Here is a 15,321-nt window from a genome sequence, read left to right on the forward strand (position 1 = left end):
ATTTCAGATTGTACACTGTATACATTCTCTGATATTAAATGAACCTTCGAAACCTTTGTATTTTCTATCTTGTGAATAGCTAATAGTGATAGAAAGGGACGGAAACATTTGGCAATTAAGGGATAAAATAAACAGTCATCAACAGTTGCATCTATTTCACTTCAATCATTGTGTTTACTTCAGTTTTATGTTATTGAAGTTTTCATTCACACTTGAAATCTTCTGTGCGTATCTTGCTGCTGGTTCAGTGAAAACAATCCTACTCTTTTTTTTCCTAAAAGTAGGCAAGACATAAGATAATAAATATTCATGCAGCTTAGCATTGCAAGCTTTGCCAGCATTGTATTTTGTGGCTGTGAGTATGTTCGCTGGTGTGTGCCCCATCCAGCTGGGCTGTTTGTCAAAGCCAAAACTATGCCGAGGATATCCCAAGGGGAAGGAACCTATTCAAGCATCAGATTCTTTACTGGACATGTTCATCAGGAGCAAGTCAAAGCTGTATAGCTTTAAAATTAATTGAGGAATATTCTTGTTTTGTATGGCACCCGATATGATACTCACAACATGCTGGAGGAACTCAGCAGGTCGGGCAGCAGCCGTGGAAAGGATCGGTCGACGTTTCGGGCCGGAACCCTTCGTCAGGACTGTAGGGGGAAGGGGCCCTATAAAGAAGATGGGGGGATGGTGGGAAGGAGAATGCTGGTAGGTTCCAGGTGATAAACCAGTAAGGGGTGGGGGAGGGGAAGCAGGGAGATGATAGGCAGGAAAGGTGAAGAAGGAATAGGGGAAAACACAATGGGTAGTAGAAGGAGGCAGAACCATGAGGGAGGTGATAGGAAGCTGGGGGAGGGGGCAGAGTGACATAGGGATGGGGGAAGGGAGGGGGAGGGAATTACCGGAAGTTGGAGAATTCTATGTTCGTACCAAGGCACTGGAGACTACCTAGACGGTATATGAGGTGTTGCTCCTCCAACCTGAGGGCCTCATCATGGCAGTAGAGGATGCCATGTTTGGACATATATGATACTTCTCCTCAATGGTAACAACAGGATTTTTTCTTAAATCTACATGAGTTACAAATATTACTCTACTGCAGGGGTTCCCAATCTTTTTTATGGCATAGGCCCCTACCATTAACTGAAAGGTCTGTGGACCCCAGGATGGGAGTCCCTGCTTACAGGTTACTAGCATCAGTGAAGAACCAATGTGCTTATTGAAGACTGGCATGCCATTATATGTCTTGCGCAGACTTGGAGACACCAAACAACTGCAAACATCTTCAGTTTATTTGCCAGGTTTTCACCAAACTGCTCACACCACCACCACCACCCCCTCCCAGCCCCATCATCAATCCCACTGCAATTTGATGTTTTAATTGGCAATTGAACATGCATATGAAGAAAATGGAAAAACTAGAGGTTATGCAGAGGATTACGGGAGGGGGCTTGTGTGGAGCAAAGATACAGGGTATTATTGTTGTTCACCTCTTGTTCTCAAGTAAGACCATGGACACATGATCTGTAGCATTGCAATATGTGCAGAGATGTCTGACTGGATAAATCTGGGATTGAAAATTCCTTCCACACAGGTGGCAGAGGGGTGAGAATGTTAGTGGTTCTTAAATGTTGATGTTCTCTTTTCCTCTATTCCAGCTTCCTCATACGAGTGAGCACTACCTTTTGTGCAGATACACCAAACCTTGATAATCCAGTGGTGGTACGGGCTGTCCAGACCTGTATTCATGCTGCATATCCGTTTCAAACCTACAGACTTTTTCAGGTGGTGTTTAAGACTGTGAGTGACAGACCCTTGGTGGTTTGACATATCTACTATACGTTTGTCGCCAGAGCCCTTCTCCAGAGGCTCGAAGTGTGCATAGGCTGCCAGAAGCACCAAATTAAGCAATTCCCACGAGGTGTAACACATGTAAGGATATGGTTGAGCACATCTGCGATCAACTCCTGGTAGAGTTAACTGTGATACAATTTAAGAGGCACACACCTAAGCATAACTCTGCATGGACGGTCCTAAAGCCAGCTATGAAAGCAGGAACAACACACACAAAATGCTTGTGGAACGCAGCAGGCCAGGCAGCATCTATAGGAAGAGGTACAGTCGACGTCTTGGGCCGAGACCCTTCGTCAGGACTAACGGAAAGAAGAGATAGTAAGAGATTTGGAAGTGGGAGGGGTCTCGGCCCGAAACGTCTACTATACCTCTTCCTATAGATGCTGCCTGGCCTGCTGCGTTCCACCAGCATTTTGTGCGTGTTGCTTGAATTTCCAGCATCTGCAGATTTTCTCGTGTTTGCAAAAGCAGGAGGATTGGGCATGGGCCTAGCAACCCCATCCCCTAAAAACCCAGTGCTACAGAAACACCAACAGAAGCTCCAAAGTCCTCATCCATGGGAGAGGAAGGATGTTTGCCTAGAAGACGTTTGTAGTCGCATGTGAAAGCAAAAGCCACAGGGTCAATCAACATTTGGCCCAGGACTGAGGAGTCTGGTGAGCTGCTATCAGCTGCCTATGTCCCAGTAGGGGTGATGAGCTGAAGAAGAAGATATATCAGCATCCCATGCCCACAGGAATAAGCTCCATGCAAGGTTTGGAAGGAAGGGTAAAAAAATTGCCAGGGAAAATTACAATATGTAGTTCAGGTGTCATCAGAGAGGGGAGCATTAATTGCTCATGCACAATTCCTGTTGAGCTGAATATCTGCCGATGGCAACAAAGAGACAAAGTTCAAAGTAAATTTATTATCAAACTATATAGTCATAGTCATACTTTATTAATCCCGGGGGAAACTGGTTTTCGTTACAGTTGCTCCATAAATAATAAATAGTAATAGAACCATAAATAATTAAATAGTAATATGTAAATTATGCCAGTAAATTATGAAATAAGTCCAGGACCAGCCTATTGGCTCAGGGTGTATGACTCTGCAAGGGAGGAGTTGTAAAGTTTGATGGCCACAGGCAGGAATGACTTCCTATGACGTTCTGTGCTGCATCTCGGTGGAATGAGTCTCTGGCTGAATGTACTCCTGTGCCCACCCAGTACATTATGTAGTGGATGGGAGACATTGACCAAGATGGCATGCAACTTAGACAGCATCCTCTTTTCAGACACCACCGTGAGAGAGTCCAGTTCCATCCCCACAACATCACTGGCCTTACGAATGAGTTTGTTGATTCTGTTGGTGTCTGCCACCCTCAGCCTGCTGCCCCAGCACACAACAGCAAACATGATAGCACTGGCCACCACAGACTCATAGAACATCCCCAGCATCGTCCGGCAGATGTTAAAGGACCTCAGTCTCCCCAGGAAATAGAGGCAGCTCTGACCTTTCTTGCAGACAGCCTCAGTGTTCTTAGACCAGTCCAGCTTATTGTCAATTTGTATCCCCAGGTATTTGTAATCCTCCACCATGTCCACACTGACCCCCTGGATGGAAACAGGGGTCACCGGTACCTTAGCTCTCCTCAGGTCTACCACCAGCTGCTTATATACACTGTATATCACTATATACTACCCTGAGATTCATTTTCTTGCAGGTATTTACAGGAGAACAAAGAAATGCAACAGAATCAATGAAAAACTCACACAGACTGACAAACAACCAATATGCAAAACAGAACAAATTGTACAAATACAAAAAAAGCAAAGAAATAAGTAAATAAATCATACTGAGAGCTTGAGTTGTAGAGTCCTTGAAAGTGAATCCATAGGTTGTAGAATCAGTTCACTGTTGAGATGAGTGGAGTTATCCGTGCTGGTTCAGGAACCTGATGGCTGAAGAGTAACAACTGTTCCTCAATGTGATGGTGTGGGACTGAAGGCAGCAGCAAGGAAACAGAGTGGCCTGGATGATGGGGTTCCTTGACGATGGCAGCTGCTTTCTTTTGGCAGCACAGCGCACCTTGTAAATGTCATTGCATTCAATTGCATTCCTGTGGGGTGTAGAATCACATCAGGATCCTTTCCTGAAGGACGTTGCTGAAGCAGGGTAGGATGTCTTGACATACACTACCTTCTTATTCCTAACTCAGCTTCCCAATTGCTGCCGTAGCATTTGGTCACCAGTCTGGATCTCACCACCGTTCCAATAACATAACCATAGTGTGACTGTTGTCCTCTTTGCACCCTGTTTGCAACAGTTGTGTTGAGTTAAGCTTAGTATGCAGTGCTGATTTAGTTGCTTTTTTAAACTCCTTGTGGCAGGTCAGTGAACGTTTTGAGAGATAAATGATTCAATTTTCTGTGTAAGGAAAGGATTGTCTGTGAATTACTTAGATTGTTGATCAAGTTACTCCCTTCCACCCAAAGCTATGCAGCAATATTTTGCATTCATACTCATTATATTTAAAAGCTAAAAAGACGGTATTGCAGAAAAGAGAACCTGAAGGGGTAAAATTGTCTGACTTACTTTATATTTATTTGATATTCAATGCTCCAATTTCACTTTGGACTTCATCCCATGGAATACAATAGGCTAAAGCCCATCCTTGTTGGGTAATGATTGAGTCACATTCCAACCTGAATGACAAGAATTCCAGTGACTTCAAAATCTGATCGAACTTTTCTAACTTGAGTGCAAGAGAACCCAATACATCCAAAGCGTTGACTGTGTTGAGTAGAATTCAAAAACAGGAAGGTTGATCCTTACTTAAATGTTATTTTGTAGGGATAATGCAGTTCATTTATGACATGAAGCCAAATATCACAGCCAGATGGACTATAAACTCAACAGGTTTTGTTTTGTCCACAAAGAATTGTTGTTCTTCTGGATGAGAAATCCATTTCAAACATTTGATGTTGTTCCTACCAGGCCACATTGACTGCTGCAGAATTTTCTTGTGCAGCTGGGGTGATCCGATAACAGAAACATTTTGTAAGCAAATGGAGAACCGCGATAAGGTGGTATGGATTTAACTGTAAAATGTCTACCTACCTTCAAGTCATGTTTTGTTTTAAAAGCAGCCCACTGACATCATTCAATAAAATGGAGGATCAGAGAGTGAAAAAGCTTGTTTCTCCATGTAGATGTACAGTATAATGACCTCGACAAGAAAAGATCTGACCTAGTGTGGAACCATGGCTTTTTTCCCCACTTCTTTTCTGGTCCTGATTAAGCATTTTGGCCCAAAATATTGACGACTTATTCCTCTCCAGAATCAGGTTTGTTATCACTGGCATATGTCATGAAATGTGTTGTTTGTGGCAGCAGTACAATGCAATACGTAATAATAAAAACTAAATTACCATAAGAAGTATTAATGAAAATTTAAAATTAAGTAGTGCAAAAAGAGAGGAAAAAATACTGAGGCAGTGTTCATGGGTTCATTGTCCATGTAGAAATCTAATGGCAGAGGAGAAGAAGCTGTTCCTGAAACATTGAGTGTGTGTCTTCAGGCATACCTCAGCTTTAGTAGCAATCAGAAGAGGACATGTCCTGAGCAGTTGGGGATCCTTAATGATGGATGCCACCTTTCTGAGGTGTCCTAGATATTGAGGAGACTAGTGTCCAATGAAGGAGTAGCAGAATATACACCTCGCTGAAGGTTTTTCCCATCCTGTGCAGTTGCCTCTTCATACCAGAGGGTGATGCAAGCAGTTAGAATGCTCTCCACGGTACATCTTGTAGACATTTGCGTCTGCCTTTGCTGTCAAACCAATTCTCCTCAAACTCCTTATGAATTATAATCGCTGTTCTACCTTTCTTTGTAATTGCATGATATATTGGGCTCAGAATAGATCCTCAAAGATGTTGACACCCAGGAATCTGAAACTGCTCACTCTTTCCACTTCTGATCCTTTGATGAGGACTGGTGTGTGTTCTCTCGACTTCCCCTTCCCCAAGTCCACAATCAATTTATTGGTCTTCTTACTGACATTGAGTGCAAGGTTGCTGCCGTGACACCATTCAACCCACTGATCAATCTCACTTCCTCATCACCAGCTGAATTTCTACCAACAATATTTGTGGCACTGGCAAATTTATAGGTGGTATTTGAGCTGTCCCCAGCCACACAATTGTGGGTGAAGGGAGAGTAGAGCAGTGGACTAAGCACACATCCTTGAGGTACACCAGTGTTGATTGTCAATGAGAAGAAGGTGTTTTTTCTGATCTGCACAGACTGTGATCTCCTGGTAAGGAAGTCGAGTTGCAGTTACTGAGGAAGGTACAGAGGCCCAGGTTTTGGAGCTTATTGATTAGAACTGAGGAATTAATTGTGTTGAATGCTGAGCTGCAGTTAATAAACAGCAAGCTGACTTGTGTATGGATATTTTCCAGGTGATCCAAGCCAGTGAGGCTGCATCTACTGTAGACCTATTGTGGTGGTAGGGTAAATGCATTAGGGTCCAGGTCCCTGCAGGAGTTGATTCTAGCTAAGCTGAATTCAAGCTATTCTCTGAAAGCACTTCATCACAGAAGGTGTGAGTGCCATTGGGCAATAGTCATTGAGGCAACTCACCTTGTCTTCTTGGGCACTGGTATGATTGTCACCCTTTAGAAGCAGGTGGGAACCTCTAAGTGCAGCAGTCTGAGCCTGAAGATAGCCTTGAACACTGCCACCAGTTGATTGGCACAGGTTTTCAGAGCCCCACCAGGTACACCATCAGGGCATGATACCTTGTGAGAGTTCACCCTTTGAAAGAAGTTCTGACGTTGGCCTCCATGACACAGTTCGCGGGGTCACCAGATACTGCAGGGATTCGCACAATTGTAGTTAAATCTCCCTTTCAAAGCATGCATAAAGGGATTGAGCCTATCTGGGAGTGAAGTATCATAGGCATTTATGATGTTGGTTTTCGCTTTGTAGGAAGTAATAGCCTGCAAACCCTGCCAGAGTTGATGTATATCCCATTATATCTCTAACCTGAATCAGAATTGTTCCTTCACTCTTAAAATACCCTTCCATAGGTCATACCTGAACTTCTTGTATATTTCTGGATCACTGGTCTTGAATGCCATAGATCTAGCCCTCAGCAGACTATAAATCTCCTGGTTCATCCACAGCTTTTAACCTGGGTGTGTCCAGTATGTTCTCAAAGACACAGACAAAGACTCAAACACAGAGGTCTTGATGAAGTCTGTGACAAGTGGACTCTGAAGATGAATCCCTGAATGTTGAGTCCACCAACTCAAAGCAGTCCTATAAGCACTCCTCCACCTCCTTTGATCATACTGTCTTGGTTCTCACCACTGATGTAGTGGGCTTTAGTTTCTGGCCGTACAGTGGGAGTAGAAGTACAGCCAGAAGTTCAGACTTTCCAAAGTGTGGGTGTGGGATGGTATGATGGCATTCTTGATGTCGGTCTTATCAATGGTCAAGTGTGCTGGCTCCTCTGGTTCCACAGGTGATATGTTGGTGTCAGTTGTTCAGGGATTTCTTCAAGCTGGCCTGGTTGAAATTTCCCTCAGTGATAGGAAAGACATCAGGGTGCACAGTTTTGTACCTGCTGATTATGTTGCTCAGTTCGTCCAATGCCTGCCTGACGTTGGCCTGAGGTGGAATGTACACCACTACCAGGATGATGGTAGAAAACTCCTATGGCAATTAAAATGGATGACATTTAACCCTAGATGTTCCAAGTCAGATGAGCGGGATTGAGACTGAACTGCCACATTTATGCACCATGATGAGCTAATCATAAAGCCTTCTCTATCTCCTCTGCCTTTGAAAGACTCAGCTATCCTGTCTTTGCAGAGAATTATGAAACCATTGAGCTGCAGCACTGCATCCGAAATGGCGGGCTATAGCCATGTTTTGTGAAGCAAAGTACACTGTAGTCCCTGATGTTCCTCTGGTACAGCAATCTTGCTCTGAGGTATTCAACTTTATTCACCAGAGACTGTGCATTCACCAATGAGATAGTCGTGAATGGGGGGTGTAAGGCCTCTGCAGTTCAATTGTACTTGCAGACTGGCACACCATCCCCGCTTCCATTTTCTTAAAGGGAAAACTCTTTCATGACCCAAGTCTGCAGTCTGAGGTTCATCGATTTTAAGTATTGATAATTTTTTTAAAACATTTTAAAACGATGCTGCTTACTGAAGTACCCATGGCTATGGCTATGAATTTCAGCTATAGTAGTCCTGAATGGGAATATTTGATGATTCCCACCAGAGTTGCATGCAAACAGTAGCTCCTTAATGGCACCATCGTACGTAAATACTGCCTGACCAGCCGAGTTCCTCCAGCATTTTGTGTGTAATAAACTTTTAATTTTTGGTTTGTATTTCTTGTGTAATTAATTAGGATTGTACCAGACAGAATATGGCAGGCTGGGTTTGGGTAACAATACTTTCAGTTCCTTGGCCTGACTTTGGAAATTCATTAAGCCTTTTCTTTTATTATGTCACGTTAACAATGATGGCATAACATTGAAGTGGTCTTCATTTCTTTGGCAGACGGTGGTTTCAACTTTGGGGTAATTGTGTAATATTAATGCTAGGGATTCAGCTTCCATTGCTAACTTCTTCCTGAATTTTACTTCAATTGACCTGATGATTTCTGGTGATGGTGCTATACCTGAAATATGACGAGTTCTAAACACCGGAGATCCTGCAGATGCTGGAAATCCAGCAAACTACTGGAGGAACTCAGCAGATCAGGTAGATCTACTAAGAAGAATGAAGGGTCTGTGTTTCGGGCTGAGACCCTCCATCGGGACCTTCGTGAGTGATGACGATGTGTTTTAGCCCAAAATGTTGACTCTTTATTCCTCTCAAAAGATACTGCCAGATCTGCTGAGTTCCTTCAGCAGTTTGTATATTGGGAGTTCTCTAGGTCTTGTTGAAGCTGGCCTACTTATTCTGTGCCAGTTACAGAGAGCTTTATTTCAATTTTAATAGACTTAAAAACACTAAAACACAAACCACCAGAGGTTCTGGCAATCAGGTAAAGCAGAAAATTTCATGAACTAAGTGGCATGTGATGGACTTGCAAATACTGCTGTCTCTTCCAGGCCTGAGGTGCAGAATGAGAACCTTAGCATGGAAGAATACAGTAGATACTTGTAATTAAAATTCCCATCTGTGTTTACATGGCTAAATCTGTAAATCACATTAAAATCAGCAGCAACTTTGCAATGAGTGAAACTTTTCCAAAGCTTCAGAGATAAGCCTTGCACTAAATCTTGTTTAGTGTTTGGACTACTATTAATGACCTTATATGTTTCCCTGATGCTCCCTGAAAGCCAGATGCTTGGGATTGATACCACGCTTCTTTCAAACTCTACAGGCATTGGATTAATTTGTGAACTGCTGCTCTATTGGACTGCTGATTTGCATTGAGCTGGTTAAGTCAGCTGAACTGTGTATGCACCACAGAGCAAGATTCAAAGGCTCAAAGTACATTTATTATCAAAGTATGCATGCAGTATACATACTTTGATACTGAGACTTGTCTTCCCACAGACAGCTACGAAACAAAGAAAGAAAACCATCGAACCCACTCAAGGAAGAACATCAAACCCCCAAAGCACTAAAAAAGAACAAATTGCTCAACTGCAAATCAAGAGAGAAAAACACAGAATATAAAACAGCAAACCACAGATCATCAAAACAGCCCAGGATTATTCAGTTCAGCTCAGTTCAGTTCAATTTAGTGCTGTTGACTGCAGGTCTCAGAGCCAGACTGCCCCGATCAAAATTGCACAAAACAGCAACAAAATGAGTGATCTGAAACCAGAAATGCATCATAACATGAACTATAGAGTCCAATCCACAAAACGTGTCAACTACACCTTGGCAAAGGCCCAGGACTCTGGCAGCAGCGAGTGAGAGGAGAGACTGGTCACCCTCAGGAGCACTGAACACCCGCTCTCCTTCTGCTCTAGTCCTCAGTGATTTCAATCGTCCTCCACACTTTAATTGGTGAGATCGGCGAGAAATGGGGTCGGCCATGGGCTCACACCCCGTCTCCAGGCTTCTTGGTCACCAGGCCATGAGTGTGCTGGGAGTGAATGGGATTCAAAAGGCGCAGCAAAGCATTTTGATGGCTTGCATACTTTAGTTTCAAAATCATTAGTGCAGTATCAGCTCTCCTGAGGTTCATTTTCCCCTCACCCTTCTGAGAGCTCACAATTCACGCACGACTCTTCCTCTCGATATTTTACCCAATTTGCACGGAAGAATGTGTGAAAATGTCACATTGATCGCCACATTGGCTTCCTCATTAGTGAACTCGCAAAGAATACTGAACAAGGTCTTTTTGTAAATGCACTTCATCTGACTTGAAATGCGGTTTGCCCAGGAAAGAATTAATAGCCCACACATAACATTAAGTGAAAGGTATTTTTAATTACATTTTGAACACGGTGGAAAGACTTTTGATTCACTTGCATGTAAAGGCTAGCTGTAAAAATACAAGATGCTGTTTTTTTTCTTTTTCTTTACATGATTAATTACAAAGGACCACAATGCAAAGGGGCTTCCATAAGAGCACGCAGTATAACTATCGATGCACATTTCATATTAAAAAGTACGTGCTAGTCATTTACAATATAAGAAAAGGTTTCTTTAAGTTTTCTTCATTTTCTTCTCTCCCTAATTTCACCAACATATCGATTCAGTTATAAAGAAGGCAAGACAGCGACTATACTCCATTAGGAGTTTGAGGGGATTTGGTATGTCAACAAATACACTCGAAAACCTCCATAGATGTACCGCGGAGAGCATTCTGACAGGCTGCATCACTGTCTGGTATGGGGGGGGGGGGCTACTGCACAGGACCGAAAGAAGCTGCAGAAGGTTGTAAATTTAGTCAGCTCCATCTTGGGTACTAGCCTACAAAGTAACCAGGACATCTTCAAGGAGCGGTGTCTCAGAAAGGTAGTGTCCATTATTAAGGACCTCCAGCACCCAGGGCATGCCCTCTTTTCATTGTTACCATCAGGAAGGAGATACAGAAGCCTGAAGGCTCACACTCAGCAATTCAGGAAAAGCTTCTTCCCCTCTGCCATCCAATTCCTAAATGGACATTGAATATTTGAACATGACTCAATTTTAATATATATTATTTCTGTTTTTAGCACAATTGTTAATCTATTCAATATACACATACTGTAATTGATTACTTGTTTTTTCTTCTTCTATATTATGTATTGCGTTGAACGGCTGCTAAGTTAACAAATTTCACGACACTTGCTGGTGATAATAAACCTGATTTTGATTCTGACTCTGAAGTGCAGGAGCATGCCCGTGCAAGGTAATGAAGAAGGTACTTAGCCTGCTGGCCCTTCATCAGTCCTAGCATCATATTTAGGAAAAGTTGGAGAAGGTGCAGAGGAGATTTATGAGGACACTGCTTGGACTCGGGGGCTTAAGTTATAGGGAGAGGTTGGGCATGCTGGATCTTCATTCCCCGGAGAACTGGAGAATGAGGGTGATCACCCGTCATAAAATCATGAGAGCTGTGATAAGGTAGATGTTCATAGTCTATTGCCTAGAATTGGCAGGTCCAAAACTAGAGGACAGAGATGCATGTCAAGAGGGGAGAGATTTTTAAAAGCGACTGAAGGGCAATTTCTTTACACAAAACATTCAAAGTACGTTTATTATCAAAGTATGTATATAGTATACAACCCTGAGATTTGTCTTTCCCACAGACAGCCACGAAACATAGAAAACCATGGGCATCATTCAAAGAGAAAGAGCAACATCTCCCCCATGTGCAAAAAAAGAACAAATTGCACAAATGGCAACAAAAATAAACACAAAGAACACAGGATATAAAACACAAAATCAAAAGAGTCCATGCATATTCAGTTCAGCTCAGTGCTCATTATGTGCAGGCCATCTCAATTAAAATTTGCCAAAATAGTACTGAAATAAACTTCTAGAGGAAGTGATAGAGGTGGATTCAATTGCAACATTTAAGAGGCATTCAGATAGGTACATGGAGGGGTTGTAACTTGAAGCAAACATGGGAAACTGGGACCCGCAGGGAGGTTACGATGGTTGGCATGGACTAGTTGGGCCAAAGGGCCTGTATTACTCTATGACTGTGACCCACAAGCATCAATGTGACAATGACCAAGTCGTTTGCTTTTCAGTAACTTGCTGCTCTGTAATGACGTGCTTTTCAGCCAACAAAGTACCTTCAAAGTGCGGTCCCTATGGTAATGGAGGCTATTACCTGGCAATAAGGACTCCCAGTTACAAATTACTATTCAATGCACTGCCACCAGTGGGATGCTTGCATAGTGTTTTGCAGCAAAAGCCTTCTGTGGCTGGTGGCAAGCTGCCAGACCTGCTGTAAAATTCGTTGTCCCAGCAGGCACGTCCAGCTAGGGAAGCCACTGTCTGGGCTAGACTGCCTCTTAGCAACAGACTATGCAACCGCCCACTCTGTACAATAAAAATGTAGTTTTCCTATCCCTCCCACCTACCCTACTATGCTGACTCAAAAACTTGCTATGTATTAGCGTATGGTCAGAGAGATAAAACTTTGATTTAGATCTTTTCTACTGCAGTAACATCTTGATTGAGATGAGCAGAGCAGCTGAGTGTGTAATTAAACAATATGAACAGGAGAAAAGTTAAAACGAAGCAGCAGTGCTGTGTCAGTTCAGAATTGAGATCAAACTGCAAGATATACAGAAGCGTAAGGAAGGCAATAACTGGAAATTTTCAATGCGGAAGGCAATTGGTAAGCAAACATAAAATATATACAGCTGCCTTGTGATTTGATTGTTAGAGTTTTTTCTTCTACTTTGAAAACATGCACTGATCGTGCTTTGGTAAATTGAAAGATACAAGAGAGGTTTGTAATAAAGAATCAACAACTTTGCTCTGTGTTTCTTTGATGAGACTATATAGGGACATGCAGGAGGATCGATAAAAGAAAAGTTCAGCAGCTTCTTCTAAAATTCTCCAGATCCTCCTGCCTTGCAATGTATAGTAGCCTACCCACATACTGCCTGTCATGCCACTGGCATTCAGGGCATCAGTGAAGCTCCTCCATCTCTGGCAGGGCTTCCTCCATCATGTCTGTAGCTTGCTTTTCGCTGCTGTCAGTCATGCAAGTCCCAGGTGGAAACTTAGAGATAGCATTGCGTACAGATGTAGAAAGATTCTTCATTGATGTCTCAGCAACAGTTTTGTCTTACCAGTCAGGACTGTTAGCCCTGAACTGAACCCCCAAACCTAGAGGACTGGTGACCACTCTTAGTCTGGCCTCTATCCTTTGACCTGTTTGGCATGGATGACCTTACTAACAGCCAGTGCATAAAGCTCTGATTCCAGCCAACATAGCTTTCTGAGGCATTGAGACACGCAAGCCTTCAAACCTTACGACAGGGTTGTGGTCCTCTGTGCGTGCTGAAAATGCAGTTAGTGTCATGAAGTAAGTGTGTGTGTGGGGGGGGGGGTGGGGGGAAAGATGTTGTGTGTGCCAATCATAATAAATAATTATTTCCAAGGCAATATTAGCCAGAACTCTGTATACATGTGTGTTCTCTCATCAGGCTTAAAAAAAATGCTGTTCCTCAATAGACACTTAAAAGAAACAGGATGCTTTGGGCAATACTTGTTAGCAGTACCTAATAATGTGATTCTGGCACTCACAAGCTGGAAAATGAACCTTTTATTTGAAAGAAAAGTCAAATGTTCAAGCAGTTTTCCTTTCAACCTCAAAGAGCAACAAGCCAGGGGATGGTGCTGCCTGAAGTAAGACGTTTGTTGCCAGGCAAGGGCCACACATGAAACAAAACGAAAAAAGGGAAAGATCTTCCAAATTAGAGGCTTGTTCTTGATGAGAGTGATCCACTGGTGGGAGGGGCCTGCTGGGTCAGAATTAGCTCTCATTAGTTTAATTGTCATTGCTATGTCAGTGTACGGAATACAAGTCTAATGGCTTGGGAATTTAGGCTAAAGGTATCATCTGTTTTGCTAAATATGCCACTCTCTCACTTTACAATGGAATGATTTGATGATAGTGGCTGGCATCTCTGTAACAAAAGCCCACTGAAAAGTGCGGCAAAACCGAAGTTAAGATTGATGGGCTTACTGCTTCCAAATCGTTTACGGATCAGTTCATTCCTCATGAACTTGGCCCATTCAAGATTGCCTTTAAAAAAACATGCCTTTTCTTGCTACATAGTGAAATATTACACTGTGCAGTTCTGTGCGTAGGAGCCTGGAATCAATAAACTCTCTGTTTGTGGGAAGGTGAGACTATCGGTAAATATTCTGAAACAGCATGTTATGAGAACTGAAGCATATCTTCATTATTAACCCCCTTTGTAAGGAAGTGCTGTACTACTGTCTGCAATAGCACTGAATACAAGCTTGCACTGATTAGTGTCCAACTAAGGAGGACAGTTATGAAGCGGTAGACGATGGGTGTGAGAAAAGAGGATGTGGGAGGCAATGGCCAAGAATTGCATTCATTACAACGTTGTGGCTCACAAATGAGAAGGCTTCTTGCATGTTCTTACAGAGGCTTTCTCAGAGTTGGTTGACTGTTGCACAATTATTGATGGTTTTATGTCCACGTCATTTTCTGTTACTGAGGAGCAAAAGTAAGTGTGAAATGTCACTCTAAAATAGAGATGCCAAACACTCAATTATCCAGCATTCCTGACCAGTCAGTTTGTTTGCTCTGCAGGTGCAAAAGAATTTCAGGATGTCCCAAAACATTTTACACCCAATAAATTTTTAAGAATGAAATTTTTTGTATTCCTATGTCCAGGTGTCAATAAACGCTACAGGCAATGAAATAATTTTAGAAGCACAGTAGCCAGCATGGATATTGGAAGTCCCATAAAATATAATGTTATATAAATCATGTATGTAGTTTTACTGATGTTGACTGAGGATTAAAAATTGATCAGGACACTAAGGAGAGCTGGCCTGTCTTATTTTTGTAATTGTATCATGGAGATGGTCAACATCCACCTCCAGCCAAGAAGGTTGTTGGTTTAAAAATGTATTCAAGATTCCAGAAATGCACCACATTTTAATTTCTTGTAAAGAGGAAAATGCAATAGTTAATTTCCGCACAATAAAATCTCCAGAAAAAAAAATTAGGTTTTTATTTAAAGTATCAATGAAAGTTGGCCAGGATATCAAAGGGATCAATTCTTTCTTTCCATTGAGACTCATTGGATCTTTAATCTGTATTTGCATAGGCAGACTGAGTCTTGGCTTGTGATCTCATCCCAGAAGCAGCATTTCCAATGGTAAGACCAGAAGACCATAAGACAAAGGAGCAGAAGTCAGCCATTCGGCCCATCGAGTCTGCTCTGCCATTTTATCATGAGCTGATCCATTCTCCTATTTAGTCCCACTCCCCCACCTTCTCACCATAAC

At 42.5% G+C, this 15,321-nt stretch overlaps 1 protein-coding gene across 9 annotated transcripts in view; it reads left to right on the plus strand.

Moving 5' to 3' along the window:
• The window catches only part of LOC140197572 (teneurin-3-like), a 2,811,066-nt gene that overhangs the window by 1,928,880 nt on the left and 866,865 nt on the right, over nucleotides 1–15,321 (plus strand). The window contains exon 1 of one of the 9 annotated variants that reach the window (XM_072257700.1): nucleotides 12,618–12,658. The exons of the other annotated variants lie outside the window; for them this stretch is intronic. The gene's annotated coding sequence lies outside the window, so the exon portion shown is untranslated. Of the gene's footprint in view, nucleotides 1–12,617; nucleotides 12,659–15,321 lie in introns of those variants that run through there. 9 annotated transcript variants of the gene reach the window in all.

This window comes from Mobula birostris, chromosome 5 (genome assembly GCF_030028105.1).
Source record: "Mobula birostris isolate sMobBir1 chromosome 5, sMobBir1.hap1, whole genome shotgun sequence".
In the NCBI taxonomy this organism is placed as follows: Eukaryota; Metazoa; Chordata; class Chondrichthyes; order Myliobatiformes; family Myliobatidae; genus Mobula; species Mobula birostris.